This window comes from Myotis daubentonii, chromosome 4, assembly GCF_963259705.1.
Source record: "Myotis daubentonii chromosome 4, mMyoDau2.1, whole genome shotgun sequence".
In the NCBI taxonomy this organism is placed as follows: Eukaryota; Metazoa; Chordata; class Mammalia; order Chiroptera; family Vespertilionidae; genus Myotis; species Myotis daubentonii.
In genome coordinates this window covers 64,023,034-64,045,904 of record NC_081843.1, presented here as the reverse complement: position 1 = coordinate 64,045,904, position 22,871 = coordinate 64,023,034, and positions in this window count along the sequence as shown.

Genomic DNA, 22,871 nt, shown 5'->3' with positions numbered 1-22,871 from the left:
CAGATTTTGTATCTTGATGTCACCAAAATACAGTTGGTTTATATCTTTATATTTCCTCTTTTTCCCTCAGCTTTATTGAGGTATGATTGACAAATAAAAATTGTATATATTTAAGGTGTACAATGAGGTGTTTTGTTACTTTTCCTTTTCTGTTTCCTTTTTGCTCCTTCTCCTCCATTCCTGACTCTTAAAAAAAAACAGCCTATTATTTGCTTTCCCTTCATTTTAACTCACTGTTTTTCTTCTAACCTCTTACAATATGTGGTGGTAGGAAATATTCTGCAAATACTTTGTGTCTCCAATATTCCCAAACATTTATTCCTAGGTTGCTGCTCCTTCTCTTTCCAAGGTTTCCCAAGTAACAATACTCAACAGTTTTATTTTATTAATATCATGGATGATGTGCTCATTAACACAGCAAGGATGTCAGATTAGTTTGAATGGCCAGCATTTAAAAAAAATAAAATTCAAATTCAAAATGACCTTGACAGATTAGAGAACTGGGCCCATAAACAGGATTTAGTTTCATGGGAGAAAATTCATGATTATTCACACTGAGGGGACAGCACTGTACAAATAAAGGAGAGCAAGTATGGTTAGCTAACATGAGTGTGGAGTGGGAAGGGAGGGGGCCAGCTTCTATGTAACAGCCAATTGCCAAGGTGATAAATTAGTCATTAAGAACCCAAGATGACGTATGTAGAAATGAGGACATCACATGGCCATGTTAAAAAACAAAAACAAACATACAATCTCTAGTTTATTAGGTCTCTGTTAGGGTATATACATATATATCTTAGTAATCCACAGCTATTATGATAAGGTGGCCAGAAAAAAATGAGACAGAAAAAATAATGTTTTAAAAATGAAAACTCATAAGTACAGGGATGCGTTCTCTCCACATTCACACAAAAATCAAATGATGAAGTTCATAATATATTCATTCCCTGTTTTAAAGCAAGTCTCTTCATCTACATGATTTAGAGAAAATTGTCATCTGAATCCATTATTCACATAATAAATACAATTTTAGGTCTGACTATAAGTACCTTTCTTTTTTGTTTTCTTTATACACCAGTGGAAGACTTTCTTCATTTAAAATCTTTCAGGAAACCTCCATATTTCTAAAAAAGGGAAGGGGTCTGGAGCCCAGCCAACACAGTCCTCCTCTCCCACCAGGGAAACACTGATCCCAACTGAGGTCAGTAATGAAGATGGGCTTATTGAGGGTCAGAATCAATACCAACAGCATTATTTGAACCCAAGTCTGTGATCCCCCAGTTCAGGTCTCTATCCATGGAACTTTGTTGACTCCTGAAAAACGGGTCTCATTTGAGGCATTTTTCATTTTTGCTTATCACAGATTTGTTTCAGTCCCCCTTTTATGCTGTCTTTTAAGTTTCTTCTCTCATGTTCTCTCACTTATTTCCCAAAAGCCATTTGTTATGTAACAGATACATATGTGTTCCTGTTTATAAATACTATACAGTGACTAAGAAAATACGGGGAAATGAGGGGGAAAGTGCCTATGACACTCAAACCGCAAATGTTGGAAATGTGCTCAGTGCCTTGGGGGCAAAGGTCACAAACGAAGGCCTCAATTGGTATGCAGTATGTGATCCTGTATCATAGGATTTCATACCATCTGTTTCCCTCTCCGTTTTCAGTCTATACAAAATTTGGATGCTTGGTGCCACAGAGGATAACCTGGGGATAATCAGTAGGGCACCAGCATGACTCTGTGATGATACTGCAGAAAGCAAGAAGCTCAACATCAAATTCATTACCAGGGAATTGAATCCAGGGAACATGACTTCATTAAAAAGTATGACTTTATAAATAACTACACATAAACAGACTGCTTTGCCTTAGAGACTAATATATTTCAAAATTATTATCTACTTAAAATATTTACCTAAAAGAATTCATAATTAGCTTTCAATATTTAAACAGTACATTAGAAAGGGAATGTTTATAAATATCAGAAATAAACGCCACTTCATTACAATATGAACATATGTTCACACACCACATCCTGGCTTTTGAATTTAATATTGATATGGTTTACTATATCTGTTTCTTTTTTTTTCTTAACTGACATAAGGGTTCAGATAATAGCTAATATAAATTTATGAAATGTCAAATTTAGAAGACAGTGTTTGAACATTTGTCTTTTGGAGAGTATTGTTAAATTTAACTTTTATTAACTCAGAAAAATCAAAGAGAAATATGGTGATGCTAGTGAACCTTTGAAAATCTTTTATTTTATCACTTTTAATGCATGTTTAATATTTAACATTCATCTTATTACAGACAGGAATTGTGAAATGCTTGTGCTGTCTCTAAACAGTTTTAAAGTTCAATGCACAGTCACAATTCAGAGGGGAGATTTCACACATTTATGGAAAATAAGCCATTTTTGCAGTAAAGTTGCAAAGTGTGAAAGAATTCTTGTTTTATCTGCCTTACTTATCATGTTTATGAGTTATTTTGCCTGGAAGTAAATTGACAAGTTGTCAATGAACAATAGACAGTGCCCCAGCTAGGCTTTTCACAGGTTCAGATGCCTTTGGGCAAAAGGGCTAAATCTGTAGTTGCAATCTAGCATATGGAGCACTGAAAAAAAGTGGCAACGGGGTGAGAGACATTCCCTGTGAAATGCATGCGGTCTTGCTCTCTAACCAATCTGCCTGGACCACTGCACATTATGAATTCATGTCCCATTGCCTTGCGGTCCAGGAATAGGATTGCTTACCTCCATATAACAACTCATTTCTGTTTTATCCCCAGTGCATTTGGTCCATTTTGTCACCTTGAACCATTTTATTCCTCCAGACAATTATTATTAAATATTCATCTTAAATAATAAAAGACCACTTCCTCATTTTAGGTGATTCTCTGTTGGAAACTTCCCACACAGTCTCAGAGGAAGGAAAACAGTCTCAGAGTCCCTTTTCTCTATGGTTCAGGGTCGACCTTAACTTCCATCTCTGGCCATCACATATTAGAATCACCTTGCTGTAACATTTCATGCCTTTTTCTCCCATCTCAATTTTCCAGAAAGCTATTTTGAGCCTATTTCATAATAACTCAGGCAGCTGAATAAATTACTGGAGAGCTAAGTGGTCTTTCAATAGATGGCACTCTTTGTTCTGAATCGGCCTGAATACTATTTTGCTACCTCACTCATGGGCCAGTTGTTCTTTGCAGCTCCTGCCCGCCCTGCAAACCAGTCTTTAGGATACAGATAGGGTGTGATTTGAAGTAAAAGCTAGAGCTGAGATTTCTACTCCACAGAAACCAGGAGGACCACAAAAGACACAGCCTCGTCAGGAAGAGTGTTTCTAGAAACACTCTTGAGGTTTGAATATAAGGATAGCCAGATCCAATGCCATTGGGGATAGATGGAGTTATAGAGTCAAGAGTTTGAATGTAGCTCTAGTTTTATCATCATTATTAGCTAGTTTATTAATATTCATAAAAGGAATAGAGCAAAGGGGAGACCAGACCTTATAAATATGGTCATCTGGGCAGCTTCACCAGGAAGCTATAGCTTCATACTACCCAGGGAACCACCAACCCATTCCCTGCAAATCACTGGGGGGAAGGGATCAAACAAAGGGGGAGATAATCAAACGTGCAGTGAAGTTGGGGTGACTTATGGAAGGTGCTCGCCTATCAGTCTAGCCTGGGAAAAAGATCATTGGCTAAAAGAGTGCTTGAAATCTTGGAAGGGTAAAATCCCCCAAAGAGTTATATTTCTATTGCCTCCTGTTCCCTCTTGCTCGCTTGCTCTGTGACCTGCACTCACCCGTGTGTTCTCTCTTTATAGCCATGTGGCCTTACCACCAGCATGACCCAGTGCCATGCAGACCTCACACACAGGATGCTGTACTGGACAATACTTTAATATGAAACAGAAACTCTGACCAATGGTCTTAATCCTGGCCCTGCTGAAGATAAGACTGGACTTCTTCCATGGTGAGATGGACGGAAATGGGAACTTCATTTAGTATCATCAATAAAGCTTTCCAGGAAACCCCATCCTCCCGGGGGGGGGGGGGGGGGCCTCAGAAATTTTTTTCCCATGTGGCACACCAAGAATTCCACTTCCACCAATAAGAATAGGAACAGAGAAAATACATGTAGGGAAGAAGCAGTGTGGTAGATAACTGGGAATTCACTACCAAATCTAAAGGTGATCACTACTAACCATTATGGGCCATGATGTATGAGCGGATCAGGCTGGAGGCTGAAGACAAAGGAGGAATATATTTCTGTTTTCTGGTGGCCTCCAGATATCACCCCCACTTCTCTGCCCTGTCTCCTCATTTACTGACAGTTTGACACCTGGTTTGGAATTCTTTCCTACTTCAGCCATTGTATTGAGTCACTTCCACACCAAGTAGATAATCCCTTCATTACTTTAACCCTTCTCCCATGAGATCTACTCCAGGCTCAATCTCCATTCCACTTCAACAGCTCAATGTCTTGGCTATACCCAAAATCTTGTCGCCACTTCTAATGGGACCTCCTACTGTTTCCATACTGTTATAACTTATGTCTCCTGCTACTGTATTAAAATCCACTCTTCAAGCTCAGCAAGTTCTCCAACACTTCATGCCCTTCCTGTGTTTGTGCCCAACTCTATCTACCTTCCTTATTGTTTATAATTTTAATGAAAATATTACCCAAACTCCCAATGCAGTCACTCTCTACATGTGAAGTATAGTGGAGAAGTATAGTTTCTCTAAAGTCAGAGAAACATGGGCTCAAACACTGGCTTTTGCCACTTTGGAAAAAACTGCTGTTCCTCACTTTGGTCACTTAGAAATTGGACCCAACAATTAATAAATACTCTGTCTATTGAAAAAATATATTTCCAGAGGCTGCTGATTTAATGAGGTGACAGGGTTAAGTTCACTTCAGATCAGTCTCCTCCTCCCCTTCTCCTTCGCTCACTCTTAGGCTGTGCCCAACCTGCAAATCCCTAATCAGGGATTCATGTTTGTACCCATTTTTATCTGCTACTGCTCCTAAGCTGCTGAAGGCACCTGGGGAAAAACCTCAGGACTAAGCTATTAACCTTGCAAATTTAGGAACTCCTCAAACTTTGGCACTATCCACGATGATTGTACCTTTCCAAGTCCTCACACTTGCTAATCCAATCCCTTCCTACTGTCTTCAAGCCTCCTGCCCAACTATCTCTAAGAAGATGGGTATGTCTCGTCCATTTCAGTGCATATGGAGTTCTTTGAGCATCAGGTATCTCAATGCCCACCCCCCTCTCCCATCTCAATATACACTGGGTGGCCAGATGATTATGACCACCCCATCAGTACTTCATTGGGCCACCTTTTGCCTTCAATACTGCAGCAATTCTTCTTGGCATTGACTCCACGAGATGTTGAAAGGTGATGCGAGGAATCTGACACCATGCCTGATGAATAGCACTGCCCAGTTCTGTGAGATTTGATGGTTGTGGAACCAGCTACCTGATGGCTCTTTTAACTTCGTCCCACAAATGCTCAATTGGATTGAGATCTGGTGATTGTGGGGGCCACCTAAGCAAGGTAAAGTCTCCCCCATGTTCTTGAAACCACTCCTTCACAGTACCAGCACCGTGGCATGGTGCATTGTCTTACTGGAAGAAGCCATCTGCATTGGGATACACCATCAACATGATAGGATGAACTTGATGAGCAACAATACTTAGGTATGTTGTGCTATTCAGACATTGTTCCACACGAATTAAAGGGTCCAAATCATGCCAGGAAAACATGCCCCAAACCATAACACTGCCCCCACCAGCTTGAAGGGTTGTATTCATACATGTGGGGTGCATGCTTTCATGCTGTTTCCGCCAAATTCTCACTCTGCCATCTGCATGATGCAACTGGAAACGTGATTCATTGGACCACATGTCTTTTTTTCAATGCTCGACTGTCCAATCCTTGTGTTCCTGTGTGAACTAGAGACGTTTTATCTTGGTAACTGCAGACAGCAAAGGTGTTTGAACAGGCCTTCGGCTTCCATATCCCATATGATGCACTGTACAGCTAATTTGCCTACAAATGTCAAGTGGTCATAATAATCTGGCCATTCAGTGTATAGCTATCATTATCCGTTGTTTGCTGTTTCACCTTTTTGGAGAGTGGTACCCTATTCCTTTCGAAGGCTAACTCATCCACCTATATCCTTTATATCATTCTCTATCTATGCAGAGTTGCCATGCAGAACTCATAAATATTTTAAGATGCCCTTAATGCTATATTGGACCAATTTTAATGTCAAAATAGAAAGAAAAAAAACTATCTCTCCTTCTCTGTAACTTAAACTTTCTCGGCCTTTGCTTTCAACATCTGCCCTTTGCCAGTTTTTGCAATGATTTATAGGAATAAAGTGATTTATTTTTATTTCTTCCCCTTATCTTGCCTTTGGAGGTTGTGCTAACAAATGGGAAAATGGCCAGGAGGGAGGAAGATACTAAGCAAGGGAGAAAAGAGTTTGTCAAGAAAAGCCTATAAAATGAAATATGTAAGCCAGATAAGAAAAAGTTGAATGTTAATCTCTTTGAAAACAGATCGACTCTAGGATGAGCTCAAAATTAATTAAGACAGACAACAACTAGGATTATGAAAGTATGCCCCTCATTGTTTAAATTTATTTCCCCATTAAAGTAGTATTATCCACGATGGATAGATTAACAAAGTACTACAAAGCTTATTTTTTACATCTGAAATATAAAAATGAATACCATAACTTTTTCTCAGCCCTGAAAAAGAGGCATTCCAAATCCCATCTAAGTCTCCAGAAACCCACATGGAAGGAGTAGTTCCTCCTGGGACACTCTCTGTGTCCACTTAAGCAAAAGCAGCTTTCCACAGTGTCAGTGGGGAAAAGGTCATTGCCCAGGTCCCTATGGATTTATCTACATGATATTTGCATACTTACTTTTATGTTTGTCTTATATCCTGTTTTTTTCTCCCTTTGTCCAAATATTCAATTCCTGTTTTATTTGCCTTTGTTTTGCTTCTCCATCTCCTCTTTCTTTCTTATTTTAACCCCATTTTCCTGTTTGCTCCATTGACTCCAAGGAGGGAGTTAAGTGGGATCATATGGCTGACTCTCTAATTTTACAAATGAAGAAATATTGAGACCCAAAAGGTTTCGTGACTCACCCAACATCTCATAGCAGTTAGAGCAGAATTTCAAGGTTAAATTAAAAGTCTCTTGAATAACCCTGGATTCTTTCCATCACTGCCTTAATCTCTGCCAAACTGGCTTTCAGACATTTTTGGACATAATGAACATAAATGCAGTGAAGGGATATAGTAGTGGCAGGATATGTGCCTCAGGCATGTTTGGTGAGTGCAATGCGCTCCTAATATGCCCACACTTTCCTGTTATGAAAAGATGCCATAAACCTAGCCAAGTACCTTTGCTGTGTCCTGCTTGCCTATAACTGCCTTTTTGTCAGCACCTCTGCCCCCACCCCTCACTGCTGTACACATGAACATATGTACCCTTCTCAACACTCTATTGAATGCTACAAATTGTCCCATGCCCTTCATTCCTCTGCTCTTCCTAGTCTCCATGGCATTTATTACCTTGCAATATACGATATACATTATGCAATTATTATGGGTATTGTTTTATTTTTCACTGACATCTCTCTTTGAAGCTATATAAGCTTCATGATGACAGAGATCTTTTTCTCTTTTATTTATCAGAATATTCCAAGCACCTTTAACAGTGCCTGTTGCATTGTAGGTACCAATATTTGTTAAATGAATATATTGAATGAATGAGCCAGAATGACTGGCACACATAACACTTCTTCTTCAGGTTCCTAGAGACCTGAGCATGGCTCAGTGATTGAGCATCAACCTGTGAACCAGGAGGTCACGGTTCAATTCCCAGTCAGGGCACATGCCCGGGTTGCAGGCTCGATCCCCAGTGTGGGGTGTCCCTCTCTCTCTCCCTCTCCCCAGTGTGGGGTGTCCTTTCTGAAATCAATAAAAATATTTTAGTGGGGAATTTGTAAATGATATACTTTTAAAGTCTAAATCATGAAAGATGAGTTTTTAGGTGCAATGATTTTTAGTCCTCCCTGTTGGGACTTCTGGTACCAATTTATCAAATCTCTCTCTTCAGAAACAATTGATATTTCACAGGTAAAAATAAAAAGATCATATTTGTTTTATTTTTATTGCTGGCAAAATATGTTGGGAAAACATAGTCTGGAACTAAGTACAATTGGGCTTCCTACTTGTAAGACCCTGTGTCAAAATTTCCCATGTAGTCGGTCACAGGAGGAACAGCTGGACAGCTACTGACCTCCTTTCGTTGAGGTAGAGTGGGTTCTCTACACGACTCTCCAAAACAGGAGGAAAGAAGCTGAGTCACTGGCAGGAAGGAGAGATGAGAGGAAACCCACAGCCAGAGATGCGCATGCTCCATGATCTTTTCCTCCAACTCTGTGAGAGAGGGTGACTACAAGCTTTCCTCCAAATACTACCAAGAGAGCAAAAGTTCCTATTTAATGAACCATAAATTTCAGAAGTTTCCTATGACATTTCACCAGGTCAAAACTTTTCAAAAAAAAGATTCTACAAACATAAGGTGCCAAGATTATTTCCGTAGTTGACCCCAGGACATGTCTATGCTGACTTCTTGACCCCCCCTCTTTAAAAGAGGAAACTGGAGCCAGAAAGCATCTCTTTATACACACTGAAACAACCCACTCAGGCCCATGCATCTGGAGTAAGTACAGATAACATTCCCTTCCATAAATTACAGAAAATAAATAAAGGTAAAATGCAATCATGACATTATATCTAAGAGAAAAACACATATCACAAGTAACAGGTGCAGAATTATAAATGGTAAAGCAAAGCTAAGCGATGAAAACAGAAGTCTCTTCAAGAAATAGTTTGCAATCATCAAGATTTCCTTTTTATCTTCCAAAACAGCTCTTCAAAAATCAGCAAAGTTTCTTGACCAGAGCATCTTGTCACTTTTATGAAATTATGAGGAGGCATGTGGTTTGTTGGAGTCAAGAAATTCTGACAACTGCAGTGCTCCTTGAAGTTTTTTTTTAAATTAGACTCAATCCCAGGACCCAGGATTTCTGTTAATTGACTCATGGTTCCAATTTGTGGATAACATTAGTCTTTAGCAGGGAGACACAGAAAAACCATTATTCTCTGGAATTCTGGGGATCAAGATAGATCCATTATCATAAGATATAATGTCTGTGGCTTAAAGAAAAATGATGACATAGTCATTTCAAAAAAGCCAACTACTATTTAGTGTTCTAAAATATATATTTATACAGATATGGTAGGCTGAATAATGCCCCCCAAAGATGTCTATGTCCTAATCCCTGGAACCTGTAATTATGTTACCTTACACAGTGAAAGGAGATTTGCAGATAGGGTTAAATTTAGTATTTTGAGTTGGTAATATTATCCTGGATTATTTGGGGGGATCGATTTAATCACAAGGGTTCCTATAAGAGGAAGTTGAGGTCAGAAAGAGGAGAAAGTGATGTAACTACAGAATCAGAGACTGGAGTGGTGCTGCCATGAGCCAACAAAGTCTACCAGCATCTATAAACTGAGAGAGGCAAAGAATAAATTCTCCTGGAGCCTCAAGAAGGAACCAGCCCTGCCAATACCTTGATTTTAGACTTCTGATCTCCATCTGTATGAGAATGAATTTGTGTTGTTGTTTTCTTTAATTTTTATTTATTGTTTATAGAAAACATGAGAGGAAAGGGTGAGAGAGAGAGAGATCTGTTTCCATTTATTTATGCATTCATTGGTTGATTCTTGTATGTGTCCTGACCAGGGATCAAACCAATGACCTTGGCGACATATCAAGATAATGCTCTAACAAACTGAGCTACCTGGCCAGGGCCAGATTTGTGTTGTTTTAAGCTATTAACTTTGTAGTGCTCTCTTATACAAGCTATAGTAAACTTATGAAATAGGAAAGTAAAATTTGATAGAAAGCTTTTCTAGGAAGAAATGAATTATCTCAATAAAGTATTTCTTTAGGGTAAGAAGAAACCTGATATGAATTCAGCAGGTATAAGAAGGCCACAAGTTCTTGATTTGTATTTTGTATAACAGTCTGGATTGTTGAGAAAAGGAATGTGCAAATAAAGCTCCCTCTGGAATTCCCTAGCCTTAATTCACCAATTAAAACACAGGCATACCTGAGCGTCTCAAACCCTTCCCAGCAATTCATATTTGGGGAGGGGGGGGGGGAATCTGAAAAGTCCACTTTAAAGCTTGTATCATTAGTAAGGTCTACATTTAGAGATTCATATCTGATCCTAATTTAAAGACACCTTATTTGACTAGATCTCAAATTCATACGTGGGTGTTTTTCCTTAGAAGAAAGGCATATGTGAATAATCCTCAAGTATGTTAAAGTAATGGCCATAAATTGCTTTTCTCTACCATTCAACTGAATTACTCTAACCATATGAATACTGTGTTCTACATGTGTGAATGAAATTCTTCACACAGAAGAAGTATAGGCCTTGCTAACTTGAAGAATGAAAACAGCTATTGCAAATCTCCTTTTCAGAAAATAATTTGGATTTATTCAACCATTGTGGTTTCATTGCAGTTAAAATTGATTGCAATTTTGCATACATGAACAAGTATTGCTAAGATTGCAGTGTCTTGGACCGTGAGGTTGGGCATGACCATCATGTAAATAATTAAGAATGCCTCATAGCACAGTGACTCAACTTCTTTTTATGGTGGTCTTTTCAATGGTGAATATGTATATGTGCTTGAATAGACACAGATATTATTGTAGCCTTCTTTCTCCTAAAACTAAACATGGATTAAAACAACCGAATTTATTCCATAGTTTTTTATAATACACATTCACTGTGCTTTGCTGCCCCTTTTTCCAAGAGTTCCTTATCTTTGTGTCTAGGAATAGCTCTTCTAATTTCTGTTACATGTACTATATCATCTTACCACCTACAGCTTTTGTTGGGGCTGCTATAAATTTCTAATTGGGTTCAGTTAAGAGGTGCTGTTGGAGAACTTCATTATGAACTTCAGGTAATAGATCATTCTACAAACCATCTAGGAAGTTTCTAGCATGGCAGGAATGAGGAGATCAGGTAGCAGACATGTCCACATCTGGCACATGTACATATCTAAACAGCAAATACAATTATTAATAATTTTATCCCATTTTTAGTTCAAGTTAAGAACCACTGAGAGCCACTAGTAGGGCTTTGTGTTTTAACTCTACAGATGGTCAGGAGCTCAGCAGGGTGTTTAAGAGATTTTGTTGTATGCATGTCTGAAAGCATGTGGATGGGAATCAATCTCCTCAGTCATGTATCCATTCAGTGAATTTACAAGTAATGCATGTCTTATTATTGTTTTAAATAGGATTCTTTTTTGTTTGTTTGTTTTTATCATCAGCAGATATAGATAACAGCAAAATAGTAAAAAAATAAACATAAATCTAACAGTTACCTAATATATAAAATCAATTATGGGTTTAGAAGGGCCTTAGAATATAGGAATTAAATATGTTCTGTGGGATCAAATAGACTTGGGTTTAATTATGGCTTCCCAGATTAGTGAGCTCTAGGAATTACTTACATCTTTTTCTCATCTGTAAAATGGAGATGAAAATATATAATTTTTAGGATTATAAGAGTTATATACACTTAAATCAATACATGTAAAGAGCTTAACATTGTGCCTTCCATATAGAGAGTACTCAAAATTTCAAAACAGTTAAAATTTTCAACGTTATTAATAATAACATTTAAAAATATTGTTAAGTTTACTGGATTGGCTTTTAACCAAACTTAAAAAGTTTATTTTTGTCACTTAATGAAGAGTCTAGAGATAGGGGAAATCAGGAAAAATGTAGTAGATACAACATTTTTAATGTCCCAGGCCCCTATCTTTCTCCCCAGGCACCCCTAAGTATGACTCTTGTCCTCATGATGGCAAGATGGCTCAAGCTTCCTCCTTGCCCCTTCTTCCAATATTATGCCAACATTTCAGGCTAGAAAAACAAAATGGCCCATAACAGTTAAATCCATCTCCCTTTTAAAGAGTTCAACAAAAAGCTCCACCCAATTACTTGCTTATATCTTTTGTTTGTTTGTTTTTCCTCACCTAAAGATATTTTTTTATTGATATTTTTAGACAGAGTGAAAGAGAGAGAGAGAGAGAGAGAGAGAGAGAGAGAGAGAGAGAGAGACATTGATGTGAGACACATTGATGCGATACACATCGATTGGTTGCCTCCTGCACACACCTGAACCGAGGCCAGGGAACAAACCTGCAACCCAGATCCACGCCCTTGACTGGGAATGGAATCCTCCACCCTTACGTGCTTCGGTGTGCTCTAACCATAAAACCACACTCTCCGGCGCTCTAACCACTGAAACCACTGGCCAGGGCACTGTTGTTGTGAAATATAGCTTCAGAGAAGGCTGGGATCAGGATTCTTTTAGTAAAACGGGGGGTAGGGGGGGGAGTGAATATATTGAATAGGAAATCAATAATCACTTCTGTATTATTTGATGACTTCATGTAATAAACCAAAGGAATCCAGATGCAATAAAACTAACAGAGAACCAATGACCCCTCACATAATTAACACTCTTTTTCTTGACTTTTCTTTAACCACAGATAGATAATTTTTGTGGTTTTCTTACTAATTGTTCCACCTCCTCTAAGGGATCCTTCCAAAATAATGGCCCATTAACACTGAGCAGTAGGGTTCAGAATGGCTTTCAGTTGTTTTGTTGAAATCCTGTTTAAAATTAGGAGTATAGCATATATCTGTATCACTGACAATAGTGTTGTTTTAATATGATTTGGGGGTTTTTCAGCTATTGGAAATGCCAAAATTGTTTTTTAAGAAATATTTATGCAACCATGAAGTAGAGAACATGATATTAATCAATTAACATAAGATTGGATAACAGGAAACACTAAGGCTTATGATAAATGATGTATGAAAGAATGCTAAATTAGACTTGTCAGACGTAATTAGAAGACAATTGTGATTTTTCTTGATGTCGATATCTTATGTCTGACAAGGGTAAAACACCTATACTAGTTGATATTATCTGAGCAAAAAAGAATATAGTTAAGCAAGAGGGATTATGTAATGCTCTCAATAGATTTATAGGAAATAATGAACCCATTATACTTTAATGTCTTATAAACTACCAAATTATTAATGATCTGGAGAGACTATTTGCACTTTCTCATTTAGAAGTTGTTCCGACTTTAATTAAATATCTTCATGCAACAATGAAGCACTCTTTCTAGCTCTCTGCTTTGCGCATGTGGATTAATGGGAGGAATACCCATAGAGTTCTGATGTGCCCTTTCACGGAAGTGACTACAATGCCTCCAAAGCAAAATAAGTATACTGATGGGGTCAGGCCTTGGGAGTTGGGGTTAATGCTGGGAAATGTTGAGAAGAAGAAAAGAGGACATGGTATTGACTCCTTCCCTAACAAGTTATTATCTGAAGTTGCTTACAAAAGGTACTTTGAAATATAAGCCAACAAAGTTCAGGATGCCTTGGTTTCTTCTAATTACTGTTGACCATGTTTTGATGTTAATAATATGGACCTAGATGTTTTTTATTACTTGTGTTATTTTCCAAAAGTATGCATCAGCCATTTCAGAGAATGTAAAACTCTGTTGGCAGACTTTTAGACAATGTTTTAAAAAGTATACTTCCTTCCTGATTCTACCAGAAATGAAGTTCTCTTGAATATCACTTTTCTTTGAAGTACTAAAATATTAAAACTTACTTGAGAGTGTGAATTACAGATATTTTTAAAGTAAGACACTTAGTAATTTAATTAAGCTACATTGCTAAAATTAATTTGAAGCTAGCAAAAATTATAAAACATTTTGCTATAGCAATTATGGGGAATTGTATGTATTCCTTGACAAGTTTTCAAATTGAACAGAAATATCTGCCTTGTTAGAGATTTTTTAAATGTCCTGGCTAAGTTTTCCTTAATTATTTCTCCCCTTCTGTCAGCTGTGTTATTGCCCTACTGGTTTAAAGGTTAAACAAAGTACTAGATCTGTCAAAGTGAGTGAAACCAACTGGTGAGGAGCTATCAGAAGGTAATCAGGGCTAATAGGTACATAATAGCTAACAGGGTCCTGTTTGCACTCAGATACATCACCACAGACAGAACACAGTTTTCACTGATGTCCTTGTTAAAGAAAACGTGGAGCACTCCAGATATTCTGTGGTTAAAACCAAGGGAGCAGACAGATCTCACTCCCTTACGCCCATGCCCAGGATAAAGGGCTGATAAAACTCAAGCTCTAAAAGTAGTAGATTGAAATTTGCATTTGTGTAGTGAAACTATTGTTTCAGAACAGAAATTGCAAATTGTGCCCATATCCTGTGGTAATTTTTAAATTAACAGGATTCCCAGAAAAAAATATAGGCTTCTTTCAAAGATACGGAAATCTAGTGTCTCTCATAAGACCTTTTAAAGCAGTATTTACACAAACACCTGATTTAAGCAAAATAAATCAGATGAAGGGAGAAAATATGAAAACACTAATAACAGAACTTGTAGGCCTAAAATTCTTCCTGCATTTTTTTTTCTTTGTGGTGCTTATGATCTATTTTCATAAATTACTGCTTTCCCTAAACAACTAACAAACTAGGTGTAAGCTCTAAGTCTTACTAGTCGGTTCCTACAACAACATCTATACTGTAACTGCTGGCTGCGTGTGATTTTACTGCTTCATCATTTTGACAATTATCTGTTGTGGCTTAAGTGCTTGCATAGCTTAGTGTAAACAATAATGCATGGCATTAAAGCATTTATTTACTGTGCGGTGAAAGGAATTCTTCTTGGTAGTATTTGCAATAGCTGACAGGAAATAAAATCTGAGATACATGCAAGAAACAATGGGCCGCTTACAGTAATAGCTTAATCTTTTAGAGGCCAGTGAGTAAGCTCAGAATAAAGCTTTATTTTTCAGTTATATGTATCTATAAATCTTGGAGTTTAACATCATCTTCATGGATAACAACCATACATGTATCTCCTATTTATATCGCATAAGGTTTGTACAGACTGCCCCAGAACTGAGTTCAGAATCTGCAGAACTTGGGAAATGGCAGTGCGGAGTTTCTCAGCATCTAAAGCCTTGGGAGAGTCTTTTGAGTTCTTCCAGTGGGTCGCTAATGCCAGGATATTTTGTTCAAATAAAATGATCTGAACAAATCGGGAGCCAAAGCAAGTAGTAAAGGCAGAAATGACAGCACCAAGGCTTTCCCATTCCACCCCACCACATTTTGGGGGTATCAGAAAAACATGACAATTAAGGCTGCAGTAGCTTTAATTTGTCAGCTTGCTCTCCAAGCCAACAGGTTTCCAAGTCATATTTTCATAGGCATCACTTTCTATTGTTGTGTTGTGTTGTGTTTTATAAGAGAATCAGAACCATAAAGTTAAGCAGAACTTTTTTCCAATGTATTGTTCTGTTGTGTTTCTGAGAAACTTCTGCTTTGTTTGAAACCTGGTTTGAATGAGCTCTTCCAAACATTCTCACAAGTTTGAGACCTTTAGCTCACAGAAACTTGGAGGATCACTGACAATTCTCCTTCGTCAGATCAAATTCCCAAGCAACAGGTTGATTCTTTAAATCTGTACTTACACAAAATAAATGTCTTAGATCTGATTAGAATTCACTCACACACACACACACACACACACACACACACACACACACACACAACATGAATCAGCATTACAGGCAAGTTTCAAAAAACATCCCCTTGGGGGGAAAAAAAAACTACATCATGTATTCCCTCAGATATAGAGAATCTAGATTTAAACAAGACTGGTTATTAACCAAAAACATCATATATGGAGAGATGTTTGTTTTTCCACCTCTGCATGAGCATGTGTCAATGCACTTGCCCACAGATGTGTGCACACCTAGGAAGGACAATCCTAGTATTTAGGAAGAATAAAAATAATCTGTAAGATGGAATAGAAAGGACATCAAGCATCAGTCTACTACACCAAAATATCTCATGTGGGAGGCTATTCTGGTGCATGAAATCATCACTCAGTTAATGGGATTATAGCCATGATCTTCTGAGAGCTAATGGTGATATTCAAATATATATATTTGAATGCATCATCTGTTTCACCTTGGCATGAGTCAGTTTATTAGTTGTGTGGTTCTGATGAAATGGAGTCAAGACAAGGATGCTAGGGAAAGGTCAAGAGAAGGAGAATTTTCCCACGGGTGAAATTTTGGGTACACCACCTCCCTGAAGAGAAGTCTCAGCACATGAGTATAAACTGACTCTAGAGACTGAAGAGTCTATAGAAAACTGAGGCAATGATTCACTAAAAACAAATACTACAACTTCATATTTTGCTCTCTCATTATGTATAGTTTTTCCTTCTCTCTTTATCTCTGTATATGTATCAATCTAGATGTATACATATATTATTAAGGCAAGCCCATGAATATTTGTATTTTCACAATATTTATATTTTTCATTATTACTATTTACAAAAATCTGTCTTGATTATACCTGTGAAGTAATTTATATGCAAATAGCATTTACATTAATTAGGACAACATGACTATTTTTCTCCTAAAATAATATGCAAGTTTATTCCTAGCTCTCTCTTTTAAAAAGAAATCAGTTATTAATATATGTATGCCAGTTCCTATTGACATGAACTCAAGTCTTATAAAAGGTGGCAAGTTAGACAAAGAATCTATCTAATCTAATAAAAGAGAAACATGCAAATTGACTGTACCTTCGCTACCCCCAAGCCACTCCCACCAACCAATCAGAGTGACTATATGCAAATTAACCCAACCAAGATGGCGGCCGCTGCTACGGAGCTGGAGCAAGCAGGAGGCTTGGTTGCCTGGCAATGGAGGAAGCCAAGCTTCCTGCCTGCCCTGGCCAGCTGTGGCCTCCACTAAAGTCAACAAAGTTTCAATTATAGAAGATAAATAAACCCCAGATACCTGCTTCCAGCCAGCCTCCACTGGGAGTTTGGGTGGCTGGGGTCATGGCCAGCCTGCAAACAGCCATCAGCCCCTCACCCAGGCTAGCCAGGCACCCCAGCAGGGACCCCCACCCTGAAGAGGCTGTGGCCAGCCTGCAAACAGCCATCAGCCCCTTACCCAGGCTGGCCACACCCTCATGGGGGTGAGGGTCCCTGCTGGGGGGCTTAGCCAGCCTGAAAACAGCCCTCAGCCACTCACCCATGCTGGCCAGGCACCCCAGCGGGACCCCCACCCTGATCCAGGACACCCTTCAGGGCAAACCAGCCAGACCCCACCCATGCACCAGGCATATAATAAAAGGGTAATATGCAAACTGACCCTAACAGCAGAACAACTGGGAATGACAGGTCACTGTGACACACACTCACCACCAGGGGGCAGACGCTCAATGCAGGAGCTGCCCCCTGGTCGTCTGTGTACTCCCACAGGGGGAGCTCTGCTCAGCCACAAGCCAGGCTGATGACTACCAGCACAGCAGTGATGGCAGGAGCCTCTCCCGCCTCCTCAGCAGCACTAAGGATGTCTGACTGCAGCTTAGGCCTGGTCCCCGCTGGCAAGTGGACATCCCACGAGGGCTCCCGGGCTGCCAGAGGGATATCTGACTGCCAGCTTAGGCCTTATCCCCTGGGGAGCAGGCCTAAGCTAGCAGGTGGACATCCCCCAAGGGGTCCCAGACTGCAAGAGAGCACAGACCAGGCTGAGGGACCCCACCCCCCCGAATGCACAAATTTTTGTGCACTGGGCCTCTAGTCCTATATAATAAAATGGTAATATGCAAATTGACCCTAACAGCAGAACGACTGGGAATGACTGGTCACTATGACACACACTGATCACCAGGGGGCAGACACTCAATGCAGGAGCTTCCCCCGGTGGTCAGTGTACTCCCACAGGGGGAGCTCTGCTCAGCCATAAGCCAAGCTGACGGCTACCAGCACAACGGTGGTGGCGGGAGCCTCTCCCGCCTCCTCAGCAGCACTAAGGATGTCTGACTGCAGCTTAGGCGTGCTCCCCACTGGCAAGTGGACATCCCCCGAGGGCTCCTAGAATGCCAGAGGAATGTCTGACTGCCAGCTTAGGCCTGATCCTCCGGGGAGTGGACCTAAACCAGCAGGTGGACATCCCCCAAGGGGGTCCCAGGCTGCGAGAGGGCACAGGCCGGGCTAAGGGACCCCCTGAGTGCACAAATTTTTGTGCACCGGGCCTCTAAAATATATATATATATATATATATATATGTATATATATATATATATATATATATATATATATATATATATATATATACATATATATATATACCCTAACCAACCAGTTAACCATTCGACCGGTTGACAGTTTGACCGGTAGCTATGACACACACTGACCACCAGGAGGCAGACGCTCAACACAGGAGCTTCCCCCTGGTGGTCAGTGTGCTCCCAGAGCAGGAGGGCTGTTCAGTGAGCTCATGGAGCAGCAGCAGTGGCGGGTACAGCAGGGCTGGGATGAGTGGGAGCGGCTGGCACCTGGCCTGGGCTCAGGCTCCTCCCAGGCCACCTGCCGCTTTGCACACTACTACATCCCTCAGGAGATGTAGGACTGCTGGTTTTGGGTTGAAACCAGCAGTAATCGGGCCAAAATCAGCAGACCGACATCCCCCGCGGGGTCCCAAATTGCGAGAGAATACAGGCCAGGCTGAGGGACACCACTGGTGCACAAATCCATGAACCAAGCCTCTAGTACAGCCGTGGGCAAACTACGGCCCGTTTTTAATGAATAAAACTAAAAAAAAAACAAAGACCGTACCCTTTTATGTAATGATGTTTACTTTGAATTTATATTAGTTCATACAAACACTCCATCCATGCTTTTGTTCTGGCCCTCCGGTCCAGTTTAAGAACCCATTGTGGCCCTCGAGTCAAAAAGTTTGCCCACCCCTGCTCTAGTATAATATAATATAATATAATATAATATAATATAATATAATATAATATAATATAATATATAATATAATATAGTTACTAATACTCAATAAACACTGTTGACTGGTGATCTTTTTCTTAGATCACATTTCAGATATTATAAATATTAAATTATCTATTAGGAAAATCACTTATTAAACTATTTCATGGGTTTATATTTATTAAAATGTTTAAAGCTATTAATGGCAGCCTACCTTCCATAAAAATTTGAACAAGTAAAATAGAGACAGACTCATAGATAGAGAGAAGGCTGATAGCTGTTAGGCGTCTGGGGGTGAGTGGAAGGAATTAAGCAAAAAAATAAAAGAGAACTCATTGATATAGACAACAGTGTGGTGACCATGTGGGGAAGTCGGGGAATGGAAGTGGGCATGGGGGGGTGGATAAATGGTGATGGAAAATTTTTTTAATTTTATTTAAAAATTATTTAAAACATTTATAATCACTTTGAAGTTTTAATATCCTCAATCATTCTTTAATATTTACCCTAAATGATTTAAATATGTCAAAAATCCTGACTTCTGAAATCAGGGATGGTGGGGAGATAATGATCTCATCTACACTAATAAAAGAGAAAAATGGTAATTGGCATACGACGATACCCTTTTCATTGGCTAATCAGGGCTATATGCAAATTAACTGCCAACTATGATTGGCAGTTAACTGCCAACTAAGATTGGCAGTTAACTGCCAACAAGATGGCGGCTAATTTGCATATGTAGGCACAATGCAGGGAGGCGAAAGGGAAAGCAGGAAGAAGCCCCCTGCCACTGACAGTGATGGGAAACCCAGGGGGGAGCTAAGAGCTGGGGAGCCATGACCGGAGAATCAGGCGCCTTTGCCGCCCTGGCCAGTGATAGCAGGAAGTAGGGGTGGAGCCAGTGATGGGAGCTGGACATGGTCGAAGCTGGCAGTCCCAGGAGCTAGGGGTCCCTTGCCTGGGCCTAAAGAGGAGCCCACGATCGCGGGGCCGCTGCAGCTGTGGGTCCCCGCTGCCCGAGCCGGACGCCTCAGCCAGAGGCATTAGGCCTGGGCAGGGGCTGAGCCTGCAACCGCGGGGAGCTGGGGGTCCCCTGCCCAGGCCTGACACCTCTGCCAGAGGCCTCAGGCCTGGTCAAGGGGCCGATCTGGTGATTGGTGATCGGAGGGTGATGAGGGTCAACTCCTCTGGCCGAGGCATCAGGCCTGGGCGGGGGGCTGAGCCGGGGATTGGGGGGATATGATGGTTCCCTTGCCCAGGCCTGAAGCCTGGGTCAGAGGCGTCAGGCTTGGGCGGGGGGTGGAGCAAGCGATCAGAGGGAGATGGGGGTCCCCTGCCCAGGCATGATTCCTGGGCCAGAGGCCTCAGGCCTGGGCGGGGGCCAGAGCCAGTGATCGGAGGGAGATGGGGGTCCCCTGTCCAAGCCTGACACCTTTGGCAGAGGCATCAGGCCTGGGCAAGGGGCCGAGCCTGCGATTGGAGGGTGATGGGGGTCAACGCCTGAGGGCTCCCAGTATGTGAGAGGGGGCAGGCTGGGCTGAGGGACACTCCACCTCCCCCCACACCCAGTGCACGAATTTCGTGCACCGGGCCCCTAGTATTAAATATTAGGTAGTTTTTCCTAGGAACAATTGCAATGAAAACATGTATCACAATTAATATTTTCACTGAACCTCTTCCACTACTCTGCAGTATTTAAAAAAAAAAAAAAACAGGAACATCTTCATAAAAAAGCAGACAATATCATCTCATTACCTACTGAGGGGCCACATTGTATATCATGAAACTCATTGAGAATAACTCACACTCAGCATTCTCTTTTTGCTGGGCACAAGGTCTGGGGTAGAAGGAGAAGCAAAATGGGTATGTTGATCATAAAATCAGCTAATATGTTTCATAGATAAGTCTCTCCAGAATACTGTTCAGTTTATAACAGCTAAACAACATCAAAAGACCTGAGGCTTAAGTACAGAAAGCCTGGAGCAAAAGAGCTCAAGTTATAAATGGAATCACTTCCATATATCAAACATAAGAGAAAAGGGGGGAGGGACAGAGAAAGGCTTTTATAGAACAGAAAAAAAGTGAAAAGGGTTTAATTGTTTTATTTTCAAATGGCCCTTTCCCTGTCCTTTTTCCACAACGTTCTCATTGGCATTGCCCTTAGATAGGCTTGGGAAAATGTTATTGTCTTTGGGGGGGAAAAAAATTGCCACCTGTAAGCCATTAAGCTTGGGATGAAAATCAAGCCTGAAAACTGCCAATGGTTCTAACGTTTAATTTTAAATGAGAGGGGAACAAGTCAGAGACAGATAGTGACTCAATGAATCCAAGACCCAAAAGAGAACATTTGGGATCCTCGCATTTAATCAGGCCCACCATGTTGCTTGAGCCTACACCTGCAGAATGCATTGCCTTTGATATTTGTTCTCTTGGATAATAAATGGAAGTAAAACTATAGGGATTGGAACGATACAACCATGGTAATGTTAATATTTAATTGGCAAAAGTATAATTATGTCATCTCTTCACAGGATGAAAACATTCCTGTATTTTTAAAAAATCCCAATTTGCCATCTCCAATCATTCAAGTTAAAACTTTCAGAATCTAAAGTTTCCCCATTGTTTTTTCCAGCAGATTGGAATGGTAGGGAGATGTAGAACCTAATGGTGGGATTTTGATAGCTTCTGTAATGCTGAGTTTCTATGTGTGATAATTGCCCTTTTCGTCAAACAGAATTGCTCATGACTTGTAACACAGTAAAAAGACTATTGTATAAAACATTCATATAGAAATTAAAACAACTCAGAGCAAAGTAATTTTGGAGCTTCTCTCATGTCAAGCACTTCAAACATTGCATTTGCACTTTAATTCCACCTCAATTGCACTTAGGAATTATGAAATCAGCTTCCAGCCAGCCTTATTACCTAGCATGGGGTCTCAGAGGTATCCCAACAAAATGTATTTTAAAGTCTGCTAAGTGCATTGCAGAAAAGTGATACAAATTAAATGCTCCAATTAAGCAATAACCAATGTGTATTTTTCTTAAATTTGATAATGAACATTTCAGAAATATTTAGAAATATTCTAGGGTATGTTTTTTTTTTTTGCCTCATTTATAGACAAATACTTCCAAGATTCACTCCATGTTGGTAATACAGAGCACATTTAGAGAACTAAAGGACTCATTTAAACTAAAGTATTTGACATTCAATAAAATATCATCAGTCAATAAAATATCAGACATTCAGCAGTATCTTTAAGTAGAGCTACAAACAATATGTTCTTCCTCCTATTTCTCAAATTCCTTTCCAAGAAAACACTATAGTCCTTTTTTCTTCTCTTAACTCCAGAACTTTTCTCCATCAATTACTCATATATTTGTCAGTATCTTCATAAAACCAGCTTCTCTCTTTAAAAGAAAGTAAAGTAAAACAGGTATTTAAACAAATATCTGTGCACAAAGTTTATAGAGAAGCACCACTGACAATAGCCAAAAGGTGGAAATAACCCACATGTCCAACAACTGATGAATAGATAAACAATATATGATATATCCATGTAATGGAATACTACTTAGCCCTAAAAAAGAATGAAGTGCTAATAGATATTACACATGGATGAACTTCAAAAACATTATGCTAAGTGAAAGAAATCATACATGTACTGTATTTTGCATTTATATGTATTATCCAGAATAGGTAACTCCATGGAAACAGAAAGATTAGTGGTTCCAGAACCTGGGGAAGTGAGGAGCAGGGAAAATGGGGAGAAGTTACTAATATTAGTTATTACCCGGCCAGCATGGCTCAACGGTTAAGCATC